Below are 24800 nucleotides of genomic sequence, written 5' to 3'. Positions count from 1 at the left end.
TACCCACACGATCTTGGGGCAACTGAGCAAATTCTCCACCGGCTCCTCTGCTGGTGGTGACCCTCGAGAAGCCGGAGTGTGGGAAGACAGAGTTGGGGAAGACATAGTTAGCGTTGACGAAGACAAAATTAGTGTTAGTGAAGACATTGTTAGTATTGATGAAGACAGAGTTAGCGTTGGTGAAGACAATTAGTGCTGGTGAAGACATGGTTAGCGTTGGTGAAGACACTGTTAGCGTTGGTGAAGACACAGTCGGCGTTAGTGTTTGCGAAGGAGTGATGCTGTGGACCCGCATTCTTTCCTGTGCGGGTTTACCACTCGCTTTCCTGCCGGAGCCAGGCATGCCGGGCGAGGGAAGCGGGAGGCTGGGAATCCCTAGGGCTGGCTCAGTGTGGGGGAAAAGCGGGATCAGCCCCTGCCATCTCCCAGCGAGGCGTCGGGCTCCCCCCGCCCCGGCGGGTGCGAGGTTACCCGCAGGACCTCGGGGCCCCGCGGCCGCTCGTCCCTGCGCCGCCGCCGCTGGAGCCGGAGCTCGCATGGAGGAGGAGGGAGGAGGGAGAAGGGAGGAGGAGGAGGAGGAGGGAGGGGGACGCCTTGTTTGTGGCTTGTCAGCAGCCGCTGGAGACGAGGCTCGGTGTGTGAAAGCCGCTTGGCATGAATGCCTGGGCCGTACCAAGCGCGGCGGCGCCCGCGGGGGGAGGCCGCCCCGCCGCCCCGCCGCCCCGCGCAGACAATAGGCCCCGCGCCGCGTCCCCCTGACTCGCCCCGCGCCCCGGACATGCGGCGCCCGGCACCGCGCGCCTGACGCAGGTGAGCGCCGCCCGCACCGCGGCTCGGGGGCGCTGCCGCCGCCGCCGCACGGACACCCGCAGCCCGGCCCGGAGCGGCTCAGCCCGCCTCGGCGTGGCTGGGTCCGGCTCGGCTCGGCTGCGTTCGTTTCGGCTCGGCTTAGCCCGGCTCGGCTCGGTTCGGCTGGGTTTGGTCCGGCTCGGCTCAGTCCAGCTTGGCTGGATTTATCCCGGCTCGGTTTATCCCGGGTCGGCTCGGCTTGGCTCAGCCCGGTTCGGCTGGGTTCGGCCCGGCTCTGCTCGGTTTAACACGGCTCGGCGGTTTATCTCGGCTGGGTTCGGCTGGGTTCGGTTCGGCTCGGCTCAGCTCGGTTTATCCCGGCTCGGCTCGGTTGGGTTCAGTCCGGCTCGGCTCGGTTTAGCCCGGCTCGGCTCGGTTTGTTTCAGCTCGGCTGGGTCCGACTCGGTTCGTCTCAGCTCGGTTCGTCTCGGTCCAACCCGGCGGCAGAAAGTTTGGTTGCGGGCGGGCGGCAGCCGTGCCTCAGTTTCCCCGCGGCGGTCGCGGGGGGATCCCGGGGTTGGTACAGGGGGAAGAAAGGCAAGACCGAGCGCGGGTGGGACGAGAAGCTCTTCCCACCTGTTGGCTGCTGTCCCGGCGGCTTTAGGGGGGGGTCGGGCCGGGAATGAACAGGGGGCAGAGCCGGGGGGGGAGGCTGCCTTGCTCCCCCTGAGCCGAGGATGAGGAGGGTGGGAAACCGGGTCTTTTGTCACTCCTCCACCCCTCTGCCTCCTGGAGCCGGCCGGACCCGGAAAGTCTGCCGCGGGGATGGGAGATGAGGGTTTTTTTTCCACCCCCCCTGGATGCCTGGAGATGAAATGAGATGTATTTACAATTGCCGTTTATCAGCGAGTAAATATCTAGCTCGGCGTGAGAGCGGCGGTGTGAAAGCTTGCTTCTTGCTGGCTGGCTGGAGGTTTGGTGGCTGTTAACCTGCTGCTGGTGAGGTGATAATGTGCAAAAGCAACAAAAAATGAAAGGCAGAGAGGGGAGAAACACCTCCCCCCCCCTTCCCGAATCCTCATACTCGGCCTCATTACAGTTCAGTTCAAATTCCGAGGGTTGTTTTTCTTTTGGAGCGAGATGCAGAAAGCCCGCTCGGTGCATCCTCTTGAGGAGGTCTTTTTAAGTTTTGTCGCCTGCCATCGTTCAGGTTTCATTGATTCTAGTCGTTTTGTTAAAAAAAAAAGAATAAATAACCTACAGGAATCCGAGCTGCACGAATGTTCGTCATCCTAATGTCCTGACACAACCTAAGCGAGGCAGGAGCCGAGAGAGGGGGAGAGAGTGAGGATATGTGCTTTCCCAGTCAAGGCTGGGAGGAGAGCATCATGTGTGGAAGAGGCTGAGCAGGAATGGGAGATGGGGGAGGGAGTCTAAATTGTCCTGAGACCCTATTCAATCCAGCAAGGAAGATGGAGGATCTTGCTGCAAGAAAGAAAAAAAAAAATGCACGGCAGAAATCTCAGCCAGCTTCTTTCTCTCTGACTTGTTACCTCCCTTCAAAAAATAAATAAATAAGCAGGAAAAGAATCAAAGCAAAACCCCATGGTTTGCTGTAACGTTTTCCGTGATACCTTTTCTCCCGCATGCTTTGCAGTCAGGGAGGCCAGTGATGGAGGTATGTGAGGAGCAGGGAAAAAAGACTCTGAGGCTTTTCGGCGCAGGAGGGGGAGAAAGTATCAGGTCATGTTTGAAAGGAGACTTGCCAGGCAGTGAGCTAGGGAGAAAAAATGCCTGTTCCAGGCAGCTGGACCTGGGGTGGAGGAGGATCTGATGCTGTGTGGAAAACCTGTGGAAAGAGGATGTAGATAGATGGGGGAGCGGTGAGGAAAGATGCCCAAGGAAGACCTTGGACAGGCTCCTTGGAGGGCTTTAAGAAGAAGGGGAATTTTGAACTGAATCAGGACACAAGCAAAGATGGAGCATAGCTAAGCTGAATGTGATGTAGCAGGACTTTTTTTTTGGCAAGGAAGAAAACGGAGGTTGAGTTTTCTGACTTGGCAAAGTTTGGGGCGGTCAGTAGGGGAAGAGATCTTTGTAGCCAGCTCAAGGGGTGATAGCGACTCAGGCAAGAGCTGGGAGGATGGCGGGAAAGACCGTGTGGCTTGTCTTTTCCATAGGTGCTTTCTCTGGTAGGGGTACCTTGTGCTAAAATGTCTTTGTAAATTTCTGTGTTTTATTTTGGAATCTGGCAGTATCAAGGAGAAAATACCCATCATTTGTGAAAAATGTGTGTGTGAATGAAGTAAAGCTTTTTCTTGAGTGCTCCTGCATGCCCTGCTCCTCTGCATGCATGGAAACAGCAAGTTTGTGCAAACACACCTGCTTGTGTAGCGCATTCTTCCTCCTGAGGGGCAATGTGCACACGTTCTAAGCGTGGTTCCTGCACAGACACAGCCCAATTCTCGTGTTTTCCTCAGTTTACATAATAGCTTGTTCTATCAACCTGGTAGTGGTGGTATTTTACAGCCAACTTTGTGATAGCAACAAATTACGATGTGAGGGGCAGGGCAGCTGAAAACCAGAATATGCCATGTTTTAGCTTTTCCGTTCACGGCAGTGTTCCCATGACAGAGCAGGCTCATACTACAGACATTGCGCGCACAAACGATGCCATAAAAATGTTAGGCACATACACATGCAGAGGACTGATCTCAGGTCAAATGTACTCAAAGTTGCTCTCTTTGGGAAGAAGCTGAAGGCAGAACAACAGCGCCTGCTTATCTCAGACAGAGCTCGCACGCTGCTCCTGTACACACAGATCATGTGTATGCGTGCTCCATCTTTCATCTCCAGCATCACCTGTTTGCATTCCAGCTTGGCTGGCACCATGGGGAAGTTTTTGCACACCCCCCGCAACTCCTCGAATGGTGATTTGATGCCCTTTCTGTTCCAGCTTGGCGCTGAACGGGCTTGAGCCACAAAAGCTTAACACCAGGGAACACTAATGAGCCCCCGCTTGGCATGTTGAAAAGAAAGGCCAAGGGCTGAGCAGGCGTAAAAACAGTGGTGTGGAGCCCCCTGGCCTGAGCCTGAGCCTCCACACGAAGGCTGGGGAGGGAGTGGAGTCTCCAGAGTCGGAAACAAGACGGCAGCGCTGCAGCAAAGGCACGAGAGGAGACCATGTTGGGGGGAGGAGAGCAGGCTGCTGTTTCCACATCATCTGAAAACTCAACCTGCTGTCAGGACAGAAGGAAGGCTTGTGCATATTTTATGTCACTTTTCTCCTTCTAGGACAAGCTGCTGATCTGATCAGCTATGCGCTTTAAAATCCTCGACACGCTGATCAGCAAGTATGACTCGAGGCCAGTAAGCAGCCTTGGCCTCCTGCTTCTGCTCCTTTGTGGACAGTCGGTTGCATCTCATGCTGCCCTTCCACGGAAGACGTGTGCACAATTAAACGCTGCACGCTGCTCCTCAACTACGGCACGGGATGTGACTAGCCACATGGAGACAGACAGAAAATGGCAACGTGTCAGGGCTGGAGGTGGGGGGCGGGGAGGGGAGGTGGACATTTCTTACACTGTTTGCTGATGTCTAGAAGGAGTCTTAAACGGGTAAAGCTGTTTCCCTTTGAACTGCCTGTGCATTGCTCCAGTCAGCTGCTCTTGCTTCTGAGATCTTCAGCTCAGGACTTGGTGGGGCTGGCAGTAAACAAAACATTTCACTCCTTCAGCTTGGATTTTGTGGCATTGGAGGCTATCAGACAACAGGATTCCTCCTCAGCAGTTACTTGGTGATGCTCCTATGTGGTAGAGCCACTTGAACCATTGGTATTGCTCCTGCCCACTTGAGATGCAAGCACCACTGATGGCGCCTAAGGGTGCTGACATCTCAGGCATCAAAGTTTTGGTAACAGTCTCACACACAAAGACATTATTCCCGTTTCCTGTAAGCAAACTCATTGCCCTAAACACCATTTTGCGACATACGAGGAAGCAAACATTTCTGAGATGTGGCATGGACTTGCGTATATAACCTGAGTTAAAGTTGTCCCTGCTTTATTCTTCACTTGTCCTGTTTGAGAAACAGCGGTCTCAGACATGGAGATCTCGCAGAACTTGAGATCCTCACACTGATTCGATGGGCAGCCTTAGGCAAATTGCTTTAAAGCTGGGATTGACCTTCCTGCTGAAATCTGGAAAATGGGTGTAATGTTCGCCTGCCTCCCAGGGAAAGGGCAGCACACCAAATTGTTTGCGGAGGGCTGCGAAGTGCTGTGTGCTCCTGTGCAGACACTACGGCGGGCTCGCACCCCATCGCACAAACAAAGCATGTGGTTTTGCACCAAGTGTGAGTCATGCTACGATAAAATTTGGTACAAGTATGCGCACACTCGGCGCTCTGTTGGGCAATGAATTCTGTTTAGTCCTTCGAGCAGAAAACAACGCCACTTGCCAGTGACACGGACTGTACGTGTATTCCCGTAACAACAATATTATAAACATATGGTAAACCTGGTATAACGACTGCTGTCCCTGCCTCCACGCAAAACAAGGAGCTGATTAACAAGAACTTGAGGCTGTCTGAGGCTGTATCTCCCCAGACTGTGATCTCATCAGCTCTCCCAAGCTAACCACAACCTGGTCACTGCTCGGATTGTAAACTTGGGGTGGAGGGGGGGAGCAGTTTGCAGAAATGGGTATTTGTGATTCAGTCCACTTCCCTCTGACTCAGTCCTGAACCATCCCTTGGTAGGGTATTTGGGGATAGTGCGCTTCGGACTTCGCACGGCAGTTTAGTCCTTGGAAGAAATTCTGCAGTACCTGGGTTTGCATACAACTGGCTTTAGTCTCGGCATCTTTTGTAAAAACAAAACCCTAAAACCTACTTCTGACTATTAAAGACGCCATGGTAATTTTTGCCAAAAGAAGGGGAGGGGGGAGGGGGTGGTCTTAGGCCCGGGCACTTTGCCAGACTCAGAGCTCAGGAAATTGCAGTCTATCTAGGTAAAACTCCCCTATAGTTTAAATGAAAAAAAGTATTCATCTCTTACTGTCTTAAAGGGTTAGCGCCGTGTTTCTCTGGAGCCTTAAACAGACAGTACATTCTAGCCAGAGAGGTGGTTACAGTTGCTTGCTGAGAGAAGAATCTTTTATGCAAAAAAATGGGTCTTTTTTTGCATTTTTGGTACGCTTCTAATTGCAAGATGATGTGTGTATTTTAGATTATTACAAGGCTTGAATGAATACGCGGATCAACATACGAATATAAGTGCAAGGAAATACACTGGGGTGATGTTTGCACAGGGGGGCAGTCAGCTAGCAAATACACGTTTTTTACTGTAGCAGAAAAATAAGGATCATTTTTTTTAGTCTTGCGCGTGTGCATCTGGGGGCTGGATTTTGTGTGTTTAGCAGCAATTGCTTTTGTAAGCTGCTGCTAAGGCACGTAACTGGCCGTGTGCAATTGCAGTAATGGAACGTGAAAATGCAACTACACACAGACCTATAATCTTGCATGCAAAATACTGCTGGTCTAGTTCTCCAGGTACAAAAAAAATGGTCTGAGATTGTACTTGCCTTCCTATTTAACTGCATTCACCTGCATTTTTTCGATGGCAGCTGTGTGTATGGCGTTCTGAATGACTATCCTTGCCATTTTTTGCTCCAGAAAGGAGGAAATCAGATCATTACTAGCGATTGGGGTAATACATTTGTGGTGGTAAGTGCACGATGAGGTTGGGTAGGGGGTTACAGTGGAAATTTTGTAACTCTGAAATTCAGAGGAGATGGGTGGGCGAAGGAGAGCAAAGAGGTAAGCTTCCATTCCCCCTACAGACAAGAAGTACTGAACGCTTGAGTGTCAGGATCTGGTCTTGCCTTCTGCAAAATCTGGTATATTCAGGGCCTCCCAAAACAGAATGGGCATCTGGGCGCAGATGGATGCAGGGCTGAATATCGACAGTGGCAAGGAACCGGCTGCTTCATCTCCAGGCCAGGGCAGTGCCGACCAAAGTGCGGAACAGGTTTCCTCCTCCTTACTCAGAGCATACATCTCAGCCCTGCCCTGGCAAGTGGGGGGTGGCCAGGGGAGGCCAGGGAAATAGCTCACTTTCTCCACCACTTCACTCTCCAGCTTCTCTGGTGACAGCGATAACAAAGGGCGGCTCAGCGTTAGGTGATACAGATCTCTCTCAGTCTGGTAAACCTGAGTCCCACAGGCTTCTCACCAACCCTCATGGGTTTGGTGTCACTGTCCACTCACTGCCTGGGGTGGCCTGGGACAGCCCCCCTGGAGACGCGAGGCTGCACCTTCTCCATGAGATCCAGAAGCATGGATTTCTTCCTACCAAAACCCGTGATTTTATTTCGGGATTGTTTCTTGCCATCCTGGGTCTTTGACTGCAGTCACTTCCATTTTGCATGCTGCTCTTTGTAATTGAATCTATCGATGTATAGTTAATCCACTTGGCACCGCAGTTCGTAACTAGGCACTGCTTCCCAGCCTTCTGTCACTTGTTTTCACAATTACCATCTTTAAGTTACTGTGGATGCCTGCTGCTCAGCTTTTCGACCAATTGCTGTACTGTCGTGGAGGATCCATGCTTGGCGGTCAGGTCCGCAGTCAGCATAGCTCCCATCCCTTGATCAGAACATCAGCCAGGTGTGTAGGATGACTTGGGTGATGGAAACTAAGCCTGTTGGATTTAATTCTCTTCTCTGCCACTGATTTGTTGTGTGTGATCACTGGCAAGTCCTTTAACCTCAGATGGCCTCAGCTGACTTATCTACTCCAGAAAGGTGTTGTAAAGCTTAATTGTTTCTAGCTCTTCAGAAACCCCCAGGGAAGAAAAATGAATTTTATTCAGAAATGTCTCTGACCTCCCTGGCCTTTCTAAGCCATCTTGGTGGTGCTAGGAGATATTCTCTTTCCCCCCTTAACAATGTTCCTTCAATTTTTCATCTGTACACTCACCCACTCTCTCAGCTGCATGTAAAAAATGCCAAGCTGTCTGAAGTCATGGAAATATTTTTATAAACTTGACAGGCACGACAAACATTCCTCCTCGGTAATAAACAAACAAGGTACACAACCTGCCATTAACATCAGTTTATAGCAGAAAGACCTTCGTCACTCATTGATGAGGGAATGCTAGACAATTCCTGTACTAGCAAGCCATAAAGTAGTGTTGTCTGAGGTTAGGAAAATACTGGATCCCTTGGGTTCCAGTGTGCAGGGAGTAACTGGGAAGCTCTATTTGCCCATGTGTGTATAGGAGTGCAAATAGGCATCAAGCATTTGGTTTATTCATGGCTCTTAGAAGCTGTATTTGGCTTGGGCATACGTGGCATTGGGAACTTGGTGTTTGTTTGTATGCACAAAAAAGCCTGTTTTCTGTAGTGGCGGTTGAAACATTAAGGTGGTACAAATTAAACTGGATAAACATTAGACACCTAAAAGAGATTTATGCAAATGAAAGGTGTTAAGAGAGTGTTGCAGGAGCAGAGCCCCCAGGATGCAGCCTCCTGTGCACCCCTGGTCTCAGAATTTTCCTTGCAGCTGGTTGTAAGCTTGTAGGGTTGGCAAGTTCCTGAACCCCCACTGGAACATCTTCTCCCTGCAGGTAATTCTCCACTCAAACCGTGTTTATTTTGGTGCATTCTAGGTTAATTTATTCTGAATAAGTCTAAATCCAGATCTCCGGAGACTTTGGTGTTCATGAAAAAGAGCAGACATTGCTCTTTTTCCTATATTACTTTGGTTTGGCTCTCGTTCTTCTAGCAGATCCTCCTCCTGCCATCTTTGGGTAGTGAGCTCTCTCTGGTGTGCTCAGGAGAAGAAAGTCAGGACTGTTCTTCACCTGTATCTGACGAAGACTCTAAGTAGGGAGATAATCTCCTTTCTCATCTCACTCATTCACTGCCTCTCTCAGTCTCTATGCTTTAGTTGCCTCTTAAAACGAGGATGACAACTCTTCACTCTGCTTTCATAAAACCTTTGAAAGCCAAGGAGAAAAAAGTGCAGGATTTTTTCTTCCTTCTCTTGGGAGATCATAAATTGCCTTCTCTCTTCTCCTCTTCTGTCCTCTCCCCGCTTTTCCTCTCTTTTTAAGAGTTCTTATTATATTCTGTCCCTTCAGGTCTCCTCTACTTCCACCGCTCTTGCAATCTGTCTCTCTCTGCTGTTTCCACATCCCCTTCTATTTGCAGCTCCCTTCCTTCTGTTCATGTCATTTTCTTCTCTCACCCTGTATCTTCTACCCTCCCCCACTATTCATGCATCACACACTCTTCCTATTGCCTCTCTCTAGATTATCCCCTGAATTCCTCCCTTGTGTGTCTCTCTGCTGTGGACCCATTTTTGTTCTCCCCAGCTGCCTGCCCCAGCCGCGTGGAAGCCACTGGTGGGACTGGCTGGCCAGGGCTTGAACAAGAAGGACAGGGCGTGGGATCATCTAGACAGCCCCCCACCGTGGCCATAGCCAGCCAGGCGGGCTGGAACTTGCCCTCTGACAGAGCAAGGTGAGACTCCCTCTGCTTGTGTGCCGCTGGCTTTGGACAGGTTTGACTTTGGTCTTGGTCTGAGGTGCAGCATGGTTGTCAATTCAGTGTCCACATGCTTTAGTTCTCCCTGGGAGCCTGATGAAGTGTAGTCTCAAGTTCTGTTTCCTAATATCACCTTACCTCCTTGGACATGGCTCCATGACTTGTTCTGGTCCTGCCCTGTTGTCCTACACCTGTTCCCCTAACTTCCTTCTGGCTCTAGGCACTCTGCCCTGAAAACATGGATTGTGTTCTGTCTGGCTGCTTGGAGACATCTGTGGTTGTCAAGAAGAAGGTGATAGTCCTCCTGAACTGCTCCCAGCTGAATTTGAGGTCCCATGCTCTGCCAGGGAAAGCCCTGATGGAAGGGGGAGAGAACTAGCAACAAACATCTAGAGAAGCCTCTGCATCTGGCTGGGAATTGCATTGAGTCAGCAGGGCAGCACCCAAAGGGTCAGGAGACCTGTACTCTGCTTGTGGGAGACATGCACTTAGCAGGGGACAATAGTTGGTCTTTGTCTTTGGATGGGATGGGGGCAGCAGGGTTGCTGCATTAGGGAGAATCTCTCTCCCATATGCCTGAAAGAGCCACCTGATCCCACACAGAGGCCATCCCACTATCTGATATGGGATAGAGTTTCCTCCAGGTCAGCTGAAGTGGATGCAGCTTGTTTAACCACATCCCTGCAGGGACCGAATTTGGAGTGCAAGGATCCTGGCCAGCAGCAACAGTTGAAAGGTGGTGGTTTTTTTATTATCCCTTCACGGACTCTATTTTGTCTTCTACAATGGGGACGTGGTGTGGAGAAGTCCTTTCCCCAGGGCAGGAATGGGTGGCTGCAGCTATGCTGGTGGAAGAGCTGGCCAAATCAAGGCTCACCAGGTGTTCCTGAGAACAAGGTATGAACAGGTCACACACATGAACGTGCACTGATTGTCATCTAGTGTTCTACAAGACAGGGCATGGTGGCTTTCTGGCCTCCAGTGGAGTTTAACTCTTGTTTCTAGGAAGCACCACGTTTGCCCCTGCCAGGTGTGACTCTGTCTTGAGCTCATAAAAACCTAACCATATGGTTCCTGATTTCTCCCTTCTGTCTCTGCAACAGCCTGTCTTCCTTAGCATGCTGACATGGTATCCCTTGCAATCCATGAAGGTGCCATATAACTTTTCCCATTTTTCCCACAGCCATTTCTGTCCCGCTCTATACCAGATTCACCTGTTTTACCTGATCTTTCCCTCCCGCTCTGCCTCTGGGCTAGGTCTATCTCCAGACTCCCAGATCATGTTCCTCTGCCTCGTTTGCCTTCCCATCTGACTTCCCTGTCTCCCTGGTCATGCTGTGAGCTGTCAGCAGCTAAGGGAGAAGGAGCATTGTGAGAGCAAGGCAGAGACCAGAGAGTGTCTGGGAGAGCAGAGGGGAAAGGCAGAGCGTGACTAGTTCAGGGTCTGTTCCTTGATGGTGTCTTTGGCCTCTCCCAGGTATGTGCTCTTAGCAACATGGCAGAAATCTCCTTCCCTGAGAAGAATGATTTTTCCATTGCTTCTATATAATTATTGGCAAGCTCCTGAAAGGTTAATGAAGTCATTCACTGCAAAAGGGAAAAGCACGTCTTCCCGTGTTTTGCATAAATTAATCTTGGAGATTACGGAGCAGCCGGTGTACAGGGCACGGGATGTGCAGCTATGTCCTTGAGTGTTGTCACCCAAAATGTGGCTCTGGGAGTATCGTGTGGGTGATACTGTCCTCTCCAGTCTTGGAGATCAGCTGAGGTTAAAACTTAGGTAAAAAGCTGTGGTCTCCCTACCCATTTTTATTCATGTTTCATTGTGTCTAGTGGAGATTAGGGAGGAGGTACGCAGGAATGCCCACAAGGCCATCCATTGCGGTGGATCCTTGGTTCCCACCGATCCTCTTTAGAAAACATGCTGTATCAGGTGTCATTCCCACTGGATTTTTTCTGTCTGAGAAGTACAGAAAAAATCATTCAGTTGGTTTTGAATCACATGAGTGGGAGCAGGAACCCAGGAGATAAGTGTCCTGACCTTTACTGTGCTTAGATAACTGAAAATAATAACAAATAAATACATCTTGTTTCTAAACTTCAGACTTAAAGATGAGTCCCTGTCTTATGCAACAACAGCCTGAGCAAGGGCTCTTGGGACGATTGAGGATACGAACCTGGGAACTGCCTGCAGTAAGCAGCAGCCTCTTTGCTTTCCTTTTGGAAACACAGTGGTATAAACACGGGTATTCAGGACGAAAGGGGACAGGGCCAGTGTCCCCACTTTTCTGCTGTCTTATTGCTGGGGACTTGGATTTTTTTTCCCATGGCTAGCACTCTGAAAGAGCAAGAGTTTGATTATTTCTGGAATGTGTCTGTTTCCTTGCACTTTCTGCCTCTTATTTTCTTATATAGGGTTGATTATACAGGGCCATGCAGGGCTGGCCACCAGCTGGACCTCTGCATGTAGGCAGACCCTGAACATGAATATGGGAATTGCTCCAAAAAGAAACCTGTATTAAAACCCCCAAATCAGTGAGTATGTGAAAATAACTGAGGGAACCTGTCTGGAATGGGGTCATAGTGAAGTGTGACTCACAGCAACCTCCCCAGGTCTGGGTCTCGGGTTACCAACTCAAACCTCCATCATCCCCTACCAGGTGCCCCTGGGGAGGTCCTTCTGAGGGGAACTCTCTTTGCAGGCCACTGGTGACAGTAAGTATTTGTTCACTGCATAGTGAAGTGCTGCTATGGGACTGGGGTCCCACTGTGCAGTGTGCTGTCCAGACACTGGGGAGAGACAGTCCTTGGCCTGAAGGACCTATGGTAGTCCTAAATTAGAGCAATCATGGTGTTTCCTGTAGTGGTTGTGGCTTGCTGTTCCTCCACCAGGATGTTGCTTCCCTCTTGTTGTCTGTTATATAGGGAGTTTATTTGCTTGGTTTCTGCCATCCAAACCACCGTCGACTTGAAGAGATGTCTGTACGCAGGGCCTGGGGAGGACCTTAGGAGGTTTCTGGCACTTTGTCAGTGTAAAGCATCTTATTTATTAGAGTCTAATGCCCAGTTGGGATGCACTTCTGATCTAAAGCTCCTGAATTCCTCCCTTTTAACACTAAAGATGCCATTCAGAGAGGCCTCCCGGGCCCCATGTGTGCTTCTGCTGAACACTGCCCTCATCATCGATTTACCACTGTCTTCCTCAGACTTTGGGTTTAGTGATTTTGTTTCCATTAGAAGATTTTCTCCAATTGACCTACACAGGTTCCAGCAGATACACAAATAAATATGAATCTGTGGGCTGCTGTATTGCAAGGTATAGAAGCATGTACATTTTCAACATGCAACCTGATAGGTGTATGGATGCTTGCATTCGTGTCTGCTAGTGTGTTTGGGCTGGAGGAGGTAGCAGTGAAGTCCTTGGCAGCTGGGAAGAAAGGAGTGACAGGCTTGCCAGGGGAGGGAGGAGAGAGTTTTGTAGCTGAGATGAGGATTGGGTAACAACTGGAGGGGGAGATGGGATTTAGGATCTGTATTTCTCACTTAAAAAAAGGAGTACTACATTGTTTATTGGGGATTGTGTTATTCCTGTGTATTATTTATTAATCTTCTCCTAATGGTACTGCATAAAGAAGTGGCACTTCTGCAGGAATTTCACAAACAGCTGGAGGATCAGTTCCAGGAGGTATTGTAACCAGGTCATGTTGGTGTAGGGAATCCTGCTGGGCTGAGTTTTGACAGGCTTTGGAAAAGAGAAGATTGTTTATGAGGCATTTGGAGGGGAGAAGGAGGGGTGCCTGTGACTCACCAGGGAACAATGATTGCTGTGAGGATAAAGGGGCAGGCTGGAAGAAGACCTGGAGACAATGGTGAATTCCTGAATTCAGTGGCTTCAGGATTCCAGCCTGAAGTATGAGCAAGCATAAGAAAATGAAATGTTTACGAGGAAGCTTTTAGGAGTAGTAAAGGCAGCTGGTGAGAGAAACCCAAAAGTGAAAAGAAAGCAGGTTTCACTACATAATGTGCCTAGAAGCGAATCCTGGAAGGTTTGAATTTGAGGCAGGAGTTGGAAAAAGGGATGTACAGAAAGAGATGGCCTGTGCAGTGAACGTGACTGAACCATTCTTGGCTTCTGTGTACTGTATGATAACACAGACCCACCAGCTTGCAGCCTTAGCAGACTTGACAAACTATGCAGAGGTGCTGAGGTACTTGGACTGCTCAGGGACAGGAGGCCATGTGTGCTTGTAAAGTTTGCAGATCAGCCAGATGGGTGCCAGGATGGGTGCTCCCAGCCAGTTCTTGGGTACTAGTCCTTCCTTGCATCTGAAAGGTGTCCAGTCACTCCAAGAGGCAGGACTGATCTTTCGGTATTCTTTCACTCAGCCATGAAACTGAAATCAGCAAATACTACAGGAGGAAATTATGCTACTGGTGCAAACCATCTTTGAGTAAGAAGCAACTGCTTAAATATTGGCCAACTCGAAGTCCCCAAAATACCTAGTCAAAATCACATTGCTCAAGGGTTTTATTTTTAAGCTTTGTTTTACCTACCTGTTCAGCCATGTCAACATTAGGCGGGGAACACCCAACCCAGTGCCTGCAACTGATTCCTTAAGCCAAGTGCAAGTCTAAATGGTAGTTACCTTGGTCTTGCTTCTACCTGAGAATCTCACTGCTGAGGTGGTGCAGAAGTTTTGGAATTGGAGAGGAGAAGGACAAGCTCTAATGTAAACACAGCTTCATGGGCTGTCCTTTATTTTTCTGGCTGCAGTGTAAAGCCAACTTGGTTAGATACAGTCAGGCTGGGAACAGGGTGAGTCTTATAGCATAGACAGGCTTTGCAAGGATCTCCATTAACTTGAATCAGCCTCTTCCCTCAGCCATCACATACAGCACAGCTGAGCCACTGTTACTAAACAGTGCTGGGATGTAGTTTCTAATCATATGCAGCATTGATGCAAATCATGCAAGTACATATGGCTGTCTGTGTGTGCTCAAGAATAATTTTTTTTAAGTTATAGTAAATCTTAGCACTGCACAGTATCCTACAGCAAACCTCCTTACTCCATGCAGCAGTCGTGGCCCTATGGATAATTTAAAGTGCGGTGAGAAGTTGTAGCCATCACTGAGTGACAGCAGTCTGTAGGTTTAGAATGAAACAGGCTGTGGTGGGACACAGCTCTGTTAATCCACTGCGTCCATTAGAGTAGAAGGTGACATGGGCCAACCAACAGAAACTACTTCAGAGAACATTTTTCTACCTTGGAAGGATCTGAGATCATCTGAGATCTTGAATTTCAAGATCTTCAATTTTAACAGAGTTTATCCATTGGGGAGGGACAGTCCATTTCGAAAGCAAAGTGCTGATGAGTCCAGGAATGACAAAATCACCCTTGGATTTTTTTTGTACATGTGAACTCCTAGAAGTCATCTATGTTGGTATAAATGAGATCATTTGGCCTAATTAGTTCCAAGCTTAATTAGCAGTAATTATCCCAACATGGGAGTAATACCCGAGTAGGAAGTACTGAGTCCTCGATTAGATAGATCTCTAATTGGTGTTACAATATTGTAATTAAAGCATGCTTATACGCCTCTGCCTCTGCAAGTGATTTGTTTTATGTCTGATTAAACAGGGAGTCCGGCAGCCTCAAGGAGGCCAGGACATCACCACTGATTGAAACAGTGTATTGTTCTTTGTTATAGGGAAGAAATGATGAATCACATATACTAGGAAACACTGTGGGCCAAATTAATCCTTTGAGTAATTGCTACTGGAGCTAGGGAAATTACAACAGGGGTGAATTTGGCCTCAAGTGCATAAGCTCTATCTGTATATCACACAGTTAAACAAATAGTCATTTGAAAGTGCAGTCTGGCAATTACACCGTCAGACGAATGCAAGTACCTTAATCTGCATTTGCAATCACTGGATTGCATGGGTGAGTTTGTTTAGCTGCTGGGTGATCACTATTAGATTGCACATTCTGCTCAGATTTTGCAGGAGGTGGTGCTGTGTGTCCCGGGATGTGCTGCACAAAGCAGAGACTCAGATGGCTGCTGCTGGCTGCAAGTGTCCTCTCTGTTGGGCTGAGACCTGAAAGGTACCACCACTAGGATCACCGGGGCGCCCTGCAAGTGGAGGCGATAGACAGATAAAGTGTCCTTTTTGCTCCCAGCGTTACCTTAAATCTTAAAGCCAGTCTGACCCTCCGTGGCAGAAGACACCTCAGAAGAACAGGTAAACCAGATGTTTTTTGAAGACTTTTAAGAAGAAGAGATAGAAATGAGAACTTTCTGAAATTAGTCAGCTTCAAAACGTGAAAGCTTCCTATGTCTTTTTAAGAAACCACCTCCTTAGGAGTTGGCAAGTGTGCTGCTTTATTACTTATCTCTTTGCTACATGAGTGGGCGACTGTACTTCCTGATTTGGTTTTTCAATATAGAGAGATCATCAGCATAGGTCTGCAGAGGACAGTAACTCCTCGCCTACAGAAAGTAACAAATAGGAATAAGGATGCATGCATCTTCTGGCTGTCACAAAAGATTTCAAAGCACATTTGAATCATAGCCAACGGAAGATGTCAGCTCATTTCCACTTTACATCTGCAGAAACTGAGGCACAAATCAGTTATTTCTCTTGCTGTACCTCATGGAGCTGCTGTGTATGGCAGCGCTAAAATACAGTACAGCTCTCATCACCTTCTGCTTCACTCACAAAAACATCTTTCTTTTCCAAGAGAGTCCAGAAGGAGGGAGGTGACTTGAGCAAGGAAATAAAATACACAAAATTCTGTTAAAGCAATATTAGGGATAAGATTTTAAACACCCCATATACAGGAATTCAAAGCAAGGGTTTCCATAGCAGCATTGCTTGGCCATATTGTATATAAACTATTTTGCATTGCTTTCATGATGTCAAAGGCATATTCTAATATCTGTGTGTGCAATATGTCTGAATCAGAGTTGCTATGGAACTTAAAGCTGAATTACACCAGAGAGGCATATTCATGTGTGGTGCTGAGAGGAAATAATAGAACTAGGTTTTGTTAGGATTTTTCTCCAGCGATACATTTTTCTTAGAAAATTGCTGATTTGCCAAAACTGTTGCTATTTTTGGGAAAAGTTGAATCTAGTTTTGTATCCTGTCTTGGAAAAAAAAAGTGGAGCAAACTTTTGAAGCTGTCAAAATCAAGTAAAATGCTTCAGGAAGGTAAAATGAAATCTTGTGTTTGTTTCACTTGTTCATGGTTTCTAGGTATAAGCTGTGAAAATGTTTTCCTTCTTTTTCCTGATCAGGTATAGAACAATGATTTGAAGTCTTCAAGATCTTGAGGGAGTAAAAAGCGCCTAACCCTAAACAGTCCTGAAAATTCTGGGAAGGGGGAGGTGACAAGGGAGTGCCTGCATCACTCAACATCATGTGTGGCTACCCAATGCACTGGAGTGGGAACAGTGGGCGAGGTTACCCACCAAGTACCTTTCTGACTACCTGGTATTCTGCCTGTATATTCTACTGTGTCAGATAGAAAGAAAGGCTGTTCAGTACTGCTCAGATCTTTCACAAGGCCCAACTCTCTCTAAAAACCCCAGGTATCACCTGGGTATCCTAAGTTTAAGCCTTTGGACAAGAAGGGTTTTGGGTAGGAGCCCCTGTCTCTCACATCGTTAAACCTCCCTTCAGCAGATGATGGGATCTCAGTGAGGAAGAAACTGCCACCTCTGCCTAATGAATGTCCCACGCTAGGGGTGGACCCTGTCCTTCTCACCTCCATATGCATGGACAAAGGGCCTCCTTCCTGGCAGCAGAGCTCTTCCTTACACTTGTCCCCCTCCACCCCCAGCTTTCAGCACCTCATCCATGCTCTGAAACTCTTTGGTGAAGAAAGAGGGGTGTTGTGCCCAGGGCTAGGAAGGAGTTGCTAGCACTCATGGAAAAGCCCTGTGAGTTGGTTTGGCGACACTCTTTCTCCTGGCAGCAATGTTTCGTCACTGCCAGCATTCCCAAATGCTGGTGTATCATGTATGCCAATGTCTCCTTTCTCCCTGCTCCCTCATGCTGTGATTGCTAATTTCTGTGTCTGAAGAGCTGTAGTTTAGCCTTGCTTTGCTGTATATTGAAGCCATTCTTGTTTAGGAAAGAAACTGCAAAAGGGCTGTGTGAGAGAGTTAAAAAAGGAGGAGAGGTTGTTTTTCCTATGTGGCAGTGATGGATGCTGGGTATTAGTGAGAGACAAGCTGACAAACATCTGAATGAGTGGAAGAGACTCCTAACCCAAAGGGAGGAGTTGTGGTTTAGGTTAAAGCCACAAAGGAAGTGAAGGAGGTTACCATTTTCCTGTCTGTGGGCAGGAGGTTCTCCTTGTGCTCATTTGAAGGCTTAGCTCTAGCTCATTCTTCCCTAGGAACACACTCATCTGTTTACTTCTTGAAAAGCATTTGATCTGGCATCTGATCTTGGGAGTGACAAACATCCCCTTTATCCACAGAAATCAGCAGGAGCTGGAAGCTAAAGAACTGGGAATTGCAGTCTAATTTATGGAGCCAGATATTCTAAAGCATCTTGTTAAGCCACATGTCTTGTTTGGTGCTAGGGGATGTAGTGTATTTCTCCGTGTGTCTTCCTCTTTCTGATTCCACTCAGATTTTTTGTTGTAAATATCCATACCTCTGTGGGCTGCTGGCTTCCCCCAGGTCTCACTTCTTTCTTGCTCCTGAATGACTGGCAAATTGTGTAGCCATCCTGCCTGGGTCTAGCAGTCTCATGTGCTGATACAGGGCAGATTCTGAATGCCTTTAGGTTCCTACTAGCATGGCCTGCGATCAGTATTTTCCTTGATTTTCACTGCATGTTTCTCTTTTAATGGCTCAGTGGCCCTAGCTGTATGTTGAGAAGTTTGTTGTCTCAGCTCTTACAGCTTCACTCTTTGTCTGCGAGGAGAGAGTGAGTGGTTAACCCTGGTGTGCTGTGAAAGGCATGCCGGGAGGGAGATGAAAGAATATAGGATTGCTCTTACAAGAGAGAGCGAGCCTCATCCTGAGTCTGAGGAGTGCTGGCATGCGAGCTGGCTATCTTAACCCAAGGTGTCAACTGGCGACTGCACAGTTAGAGCCGCTGTCAGTGACAGTGACTTTAGTATGTGCCACCAGTGCCTTCTGATCACCGTGTGCTGTTGTACATGAAAAGAGAATCTGAAAGATGTTCCCTGAAGAGCTGTTATGTGGTCTCTAACCTTCCATTAACAGCTCACCTTAGCCCCTAACCCTGGCCTCGGGATGCAGCAGAGTAATTTCGTTTACCAGGTGTGAAAATCATATTTTGCCATGTGAGGATGATTGCTCTATCAGGTGTATTACAGTGTGGTGGGGCTTTTTTTCTTTTATAAAGGCTTTGTTGGGACTACCGTTAAAGATGTATATGTGGCAAATATGTCCTTTTTTGCAGAGTGTTTCCTTTTAGGGACCTTCACAGTATTGATTTCAAGTAGATTTTCCTTCTCTGTTTTAAAACATTTTCTTTGCCTATGGATTTTCAACATTACTCACTGAATCTGTGTGCAGTGTGTTCCCCAGACTGTACTATCAAGCCAAGGTCCCTCACTGCTGGCCTTCAGGGACCACTTTTGAAGCTGAAAAGACTGTTCATTTGCTGTGTAAACTTGGTTCTGAGCGACTATCCAGTGTTACACCCTTCTTACTCCAGGATGTATGCTGTCGTCTAAGCGAGCTGTGAGTCTCCTTTCAGCATGTGCGAGTGGATCCTAAACCCAGTCTGGCAACAGTCTCGAGCTATCCCTTGCTTGGAGTGAGAAGTGTTTGTTTGGATGTTTTAGTTATAAAGGGAAAATAAGCTGTATAATGGGGAAGTGAAGAAACTGGAGTGGTAAGCAGTGAAATTGTAAGGTCATTTGGGTTTTTGTATCAGCGTTTTATTGCTCGAACTCATCCTTGTGGCCATTAGAGTGAGGTGTGGGGTTTCTTTTTTGGATAGGCCAGACAACTCAGCAGGGAGGGTGGGAGCGCTGACACAGCACAAAGTAAAGGAGTGAGGCACTGCTGCCCTTTCAAGGGGAATTGCCTGTGAGGAGCTGGCTGAGGTCCACCAGCCATCGCTCTGCCTCGGGATGAGGCCCTGGGATCCATGTTCTGCTGGTGGGTCAAAGAGCTCTGTGGTAGCCGGTTGAAGGTGTGGGTTCAGCTGTCTTTTGGTGGACCATCTATATAAGACACTGAAGACTTGGATTCAGACCTTAAAGCATCTGGCTTACAGTGCTTGGCTGTGTTTACTGTAGTGTTATAGCCTTAGGGCCACAGAAAGTGCAGTTTTATTTGAAATCATTGGAGTTGTGCTTGCTTATGGCAGCAGGGAGCTGGGGACATTTTTTTTTGGAATGTGTTGCCAAGAACATAAACCCTTTTCTTTGGGAGATGCTTTGTAAGGATGGCTCAAGTAAGTGCCTGGGAAGCATTGTTCTAATGGAAACAAGATGCAGAAATTATTTGGTCTCAGAACAACTGTTGTTTCTTCCCCACATCTGTAACTTCAGAGTCCAGCATTCTAAGGCTCAGTCCTTCTCTCCTTCCTCATTACCATCAAATCTTATTTTTGAGGATCATGTACACCACCAAGAGCTGGGACACTGTGGAGGACACGGCAGTCTGTGCACAGGGGAAGCAGGGACCTGGATGAGGAATCTAGTTGACTTGCATGGGACCCAGGCAGGCTGAAATGATGTTAACTGGACAGAGCAGCAGCAGTCTTTGTTGTCTGATTCTTAAGGGAACGTTCCTGTGTTTCAGCATTTAAATGTTTATAGGAGATTCATGCTATACTCTTTGTTCCTGGATACTCGTATAAAAGCAATTACCAAAAATGCAAGTGGTTCTTCAAGACAGTATGGCCAGAATATTACCTGCATTCCTTGCATGCTTGTTGGGCTGCTGGCATTCATTTTGACTTAGTTTGACAGAAAGGACAGGCAAAAGGTACAGGTTGCGTGTAGGAACAGCCCATCTTTTAAGCAAGCCAAGGCACAGGGAGTGTATCCCCATCACAGTCACATTACCAAGGCAAGTCCCCTATGGAGCAACCATCTCACACGTTAAATGGATGCCCTGTAATATAAAGATAGAGATAGAAAAGAAACATGCTGTCCTAGGTGTCTCTCAGGACCTGCAAGGCAGGTATTGTAAGCAGATGTATTCATGTTAGGGAATAAATAGATATCATTTAAAATAAGCTGGCAGATTTTGTGCTCAGATGGACTAGGAACATTTGTGCAGTCTGTTATTGCAGTTCAGCTGTGACGGGCCAACAACTTCAGCAGAGAAGGACTAGCAAAATGCTTGGGCAGAAGTATGTCCAGTCATGACATCTGTTGCTAAAGTGGTCCAGAGTCTGCACCGTAAAAATGCACAAGTGAAAATTCAGAAAAACGAGTGAAGCTTTTCTATAACTGAGCCAAAGCTCTCAAGTGCTCTCTAATAAGAAAGATTCCTGTTTCTGTTGGTCTAGTCCTCCATCATCTAGGATCTTGCAGATCTGAAAGATACTGCTGATTACTGCAGAACAAAGTCAGCACCACACTGATGATAAGCCAATGTCTAAACTAAAGAGCAAGGGGAAAATCTGCTTGTTTTCTTTGGAGGGATCTCACTGTTTTATGTAATCTTTGTTCAACACCTGTAAATCACCGACTGGTACTTTTGAAATGTATTTCCTTCATCAAAAGCTATTTGAAACAACAGGTAGCACCTATCCATTCAGCCTAAGCTCCCTTGACATTTTTAAATGACAGATAATGAAAACTGTCTTCATTATAACTCAAGCAATTTCATCAGACTGTCACCAGCAAACAATGGCAAATTAAAGAGTGAACATCCCTCGACTCTACTCTGTTAGGTACCTGTGCAAGAATACCCGAAGTCTTTTCTACAGCTGCTAGGAAATATAAGAGGTGATTTCTCAGGTGGGAAATGTTCTGGTATGCGAGGCACTGGGGGTCAACAGGAACGCGTTAATAACTGTCTGGAAACTGGTGGTCAGATGGCATAAAAATGGAGCACAAATGTGAGAATGATTGTGGGTGAGAGACATGGCTTATCTAACGGTGCTGAATTCTGCACTGCCTTCAGTTTATGAATGGATTTAAAGCATGGTGCCAAACAGAGCATATTGCAGTTGTCTAATCCTTAGGTGACAGAAGCAGGCATGATAGTAGACAGAGCTGCATCCAAGAGGACTCATCAGAACAGTCCAGTCAGCCTGGCATTATTGCTACCTGATCTATGGGAATCAGTCCAGGCCCCTGAATCTGAACTGCCAAAGGGAAACCTAGTTGAAGGAGCAGCTGTTGAGGTATGGTGCTAGCTTATCTTACCCTGCTTGTCTCTGCCCAGCTGACATTGCTTAAGGCCTGCCTGCGCTTTCCCCCCACCCCCAAATTCATAGACTTAACCAAGCTACCTCCCACAGTTAGATTAAAGGGAGATAGAGAGCAGAAGGGGCATTTCACAATAAAACATCATTTATATGAGATGGCTGTGGCATGGAAGATGCTAGCACCAGGGTGTGAATTATAGGGGTTCAGAGAAGAAAGAAGCTGTGGCAGGGAGAGGATTGTTATTGGAGCACACAGGGAGCAAAATGACTGAGATAGAGGGTGTAGATAAGTACTTAGAAATAGCCACAGTGGTGTGATTTGGAAGGAAAATCAGTTACTGCTTCAGTCACCAGTGGTGTTCAGTTTAGGGAGCTGAGTGGTAAATTACAGGCAGGTTAGGACTTCAGGAACTTCTGTGACCCTGTGAAATGCTGGAGAGAGAAAAGTTGCAGTAATGGTGAGTAAGATTCAGATCTCATCTATCTGAGCATGAGTATCTCAAGGTGAAATAACAGAAGGAGAGGAGGCGGGAATATTGATTTCTGCCTCACAAAACAGACAACAACACCTACTTTTTCATAGCAAGAATTTAACCATTCCTGTTAATGGGCCAGACTGCAGTACAGTGGGGGCTTGGTTTCTTCTTCATGTGCAATCTAGAGGGGAAGTCATGCTAAAGTTATTTTTATATTATTGTAGCCTTGCAGGAGAGACATGAGCAAAATTTTACCCTCGGAACACCTGTACAGGGCACACAAAGGTGTAGGACCAGCTATGGTCTGTAAGTGTAACCTGCCTGCCCTGCTGCCCTGTTGTACAGCAGGCGGGTACCCTGAGCAGCCGGATGCTGGAGGAGCAGCACTGGAAAGCACAAAAAGCCTGTTATGCCAAGAGAGCTGTTGTATGTGTTGGCGACAGATGATGACTTCTGTCTGTCTGAGGGCAGACTTATCCTCCCTCTATTTATCCTGTGAGAAAGATGCTCCTAATGGAAGGTGCTTTCTTCAGATGGTCATGGCTTCACCAGAAGTATTCTTTAGGGAGCAAATTTTTGTTTGGTTTGTTTTACACCATGAAAGTGCACGTGTGTGCCCCAGCGCTGCGGGGCAGGCATTGCAGAGAACGTAGCTATATTGTCTGTGGCAAGGGTGCTTGCTGTCAGCAAGTGGCCGAATGGAAGCAGGAGGTGAGTTTGGCAGTCTTCTGAGCTGCTGCTGTGTCTTTTCTCATTGAAGTCAAAGGTGATTGTACACATACAAAGAGACTGTAAAGTCATGGCTGAGAATCTTAAGGGTCAGGCAATTCCACAGCCAAATTCCCCTGGTGACGCCTCTGCAGTTGGTGTGTGTTAGTGTTTACCTGTAAAACATGGGGATGGTGTAATGGGAGTAGTGTTCCTGGGCAAACATTGATTTTGGAGTCTCCTGTATGCCAAAATTTCCCACCTTTGTTTAATATGAATTCATGTTTTTCATGTGTTGCATGAGCATATGTTTCCCCAGATTCTGTTTACCTGATTTCCCTTCTGATTCAGTATCTCTTCTCTCCTTCTCCCTGTTTTTTTTTTAAATCATAGAAGATAAAGCTGAGCATTTATCTCTGGCTGCATGGTATTTGCCTCGTACCTCCTTATTCACTGGAGAGATGACTCTCTAAATAGGGCAAAGATCTTCCTGCAATTGGAATGCTGTAGTATGTGGGATTTGTTCATTGAGTCAGAGTTTTGATGTGGGTTGTCTTGAAGTAGGAGACAGATCAACTAGAAATCTCTCTGGAGATCCCGAAGAGTATTTTAAACACAGGCCCAGTTCCATCCTCCAGCCCAGACTTGATAAAAGATCTGATTGTTTGGATATACATGTGAATAGGAAAACACAAGGTCAACTATTTATTTTCAGCGTAGAAAGGAGAAGTGAGAGCAGGGCCTTTCTTGCCCACCTGAATTTGCCATCACCCTTACGCTGTTGCTATAGGGTGATGCTGTGCTGCCAGTGCTGGTCAGATCCATCAGCCAGTCTCCTTCCTAAGAGAGGTCGGTGCACTGTGCAGCCAGAGAGACAGTAATAGTCCATATAGGTGAGCTACAGGTGGTCTTATGCCAGCAGTGGGGACAGTGGTAGGGGGGTGTGTGTGTGTATGGATACTGACATTGATGCATATATATATATATTTACATTTCCCTCCTCTGTGAGTCAGTGAAGTCTCACACAAGTCACGGTGCAGAGGGACTGTTCCCCCAAATCAAGTTAAAAATGTTCTGTGATGTTTGCCAGACTGAGGTTTAGCAAAAGTGGGGAGATTTAGGGTAATGTTTAATACCAGAAGGCACTAAACTAGAAAGCAAACCGCAACCCTTCCCCAGGCTTGATTTCCTAATCTTTTAGAAATGATTTACAATAAATAAGAGACTTTCTGAAAGAAGGGGTTTTTTTCCAAGTTAGCAGTGAATGTTAAACTACCCTTCCCTGTGGTCCTTTCCTGTCTCTTTCACACTGTCCAGCTTTAAACTTCATCCTGCAGCAAGATTCATGAAGGCAGCTCCCCTGTGCCCATGCAGAGAGATCACGGTGGTATGTGAACGGTAATCGCCTGGATTCCTTACAGAAATGGGTTGTTTCCTTTCGAGAAGGCTCATTAGAGCACGCAGCCATGTAAAACCTCAAAGCTTGTAAGAAAAAGATTTCATCAAGCCTGATCTTCTCTTGTCCTGCAGATCCTCTGATCATTTACACTACAGCAAAAAAAAAGGACAACCCCTCCCTCCCAATCCTAAAGCAAACAAAACAGAGCAAAACATCCTCCTAATGATGTGCGTTCTTCACTTCCAACAGTGATAGTGTTTTACTCCTACTTTGTGCAGGTGTACATGAATGCACAAGTCAGGAGGCAGTACAGAGAGCAGAGCTCTTAGGGAGTTAGTGGAGCTTCCCTGCTGGAAGGTTATAATCACACTGAAAGAGGGAAATCTTGCCTCAGCAGACAGGAAATATGTGATGCAATTTCAGCACAGAGTTGCTGGAGATAAAATGGCCCATAAACTGAAAAAAATTGTAGGGAACACTTTGCATGGCCCAAA

General features: G+C 47.3%; 1 protein-coding gene across 1 annotated transcript in view; it reads left to right on the top strand.

Annotated features, from left to right (window-relative positions):
• Nucleotides 1-606: 606 nt before the first annotated feature.
• BCL9 (BCL9 transcription coactivator) overlaps nt 607-24800 on the top strand; it is a 62718-nt gene continuing 38524 nt past the window's right edge. Inside the window, 1 exon segment of the mRNA XM_054060723.1 lies at nt 607-810. The gene's annotated coding sequence lies outside the window, so the exon portion shown is untranslated.

This window comes from Cuculus canorus, chromosome 1 (assembly GCF_017976375.1).
Source record: "Cuculus canorus isolate bCucCan1 chromosome 1, bCucCan1.pri, whole genome shotgun sequence".
NCBI lineage: Eukaryota > Metazoa > Chordata > Aves > Cuculiformes > Cuculidae > Cuculus > Cuculus canorus.
The sequence above is the reverse complement of the archived record's forward strand: the minus strand, read 5'-3'. Positions and strand labels throughout refer to the sequence as shown.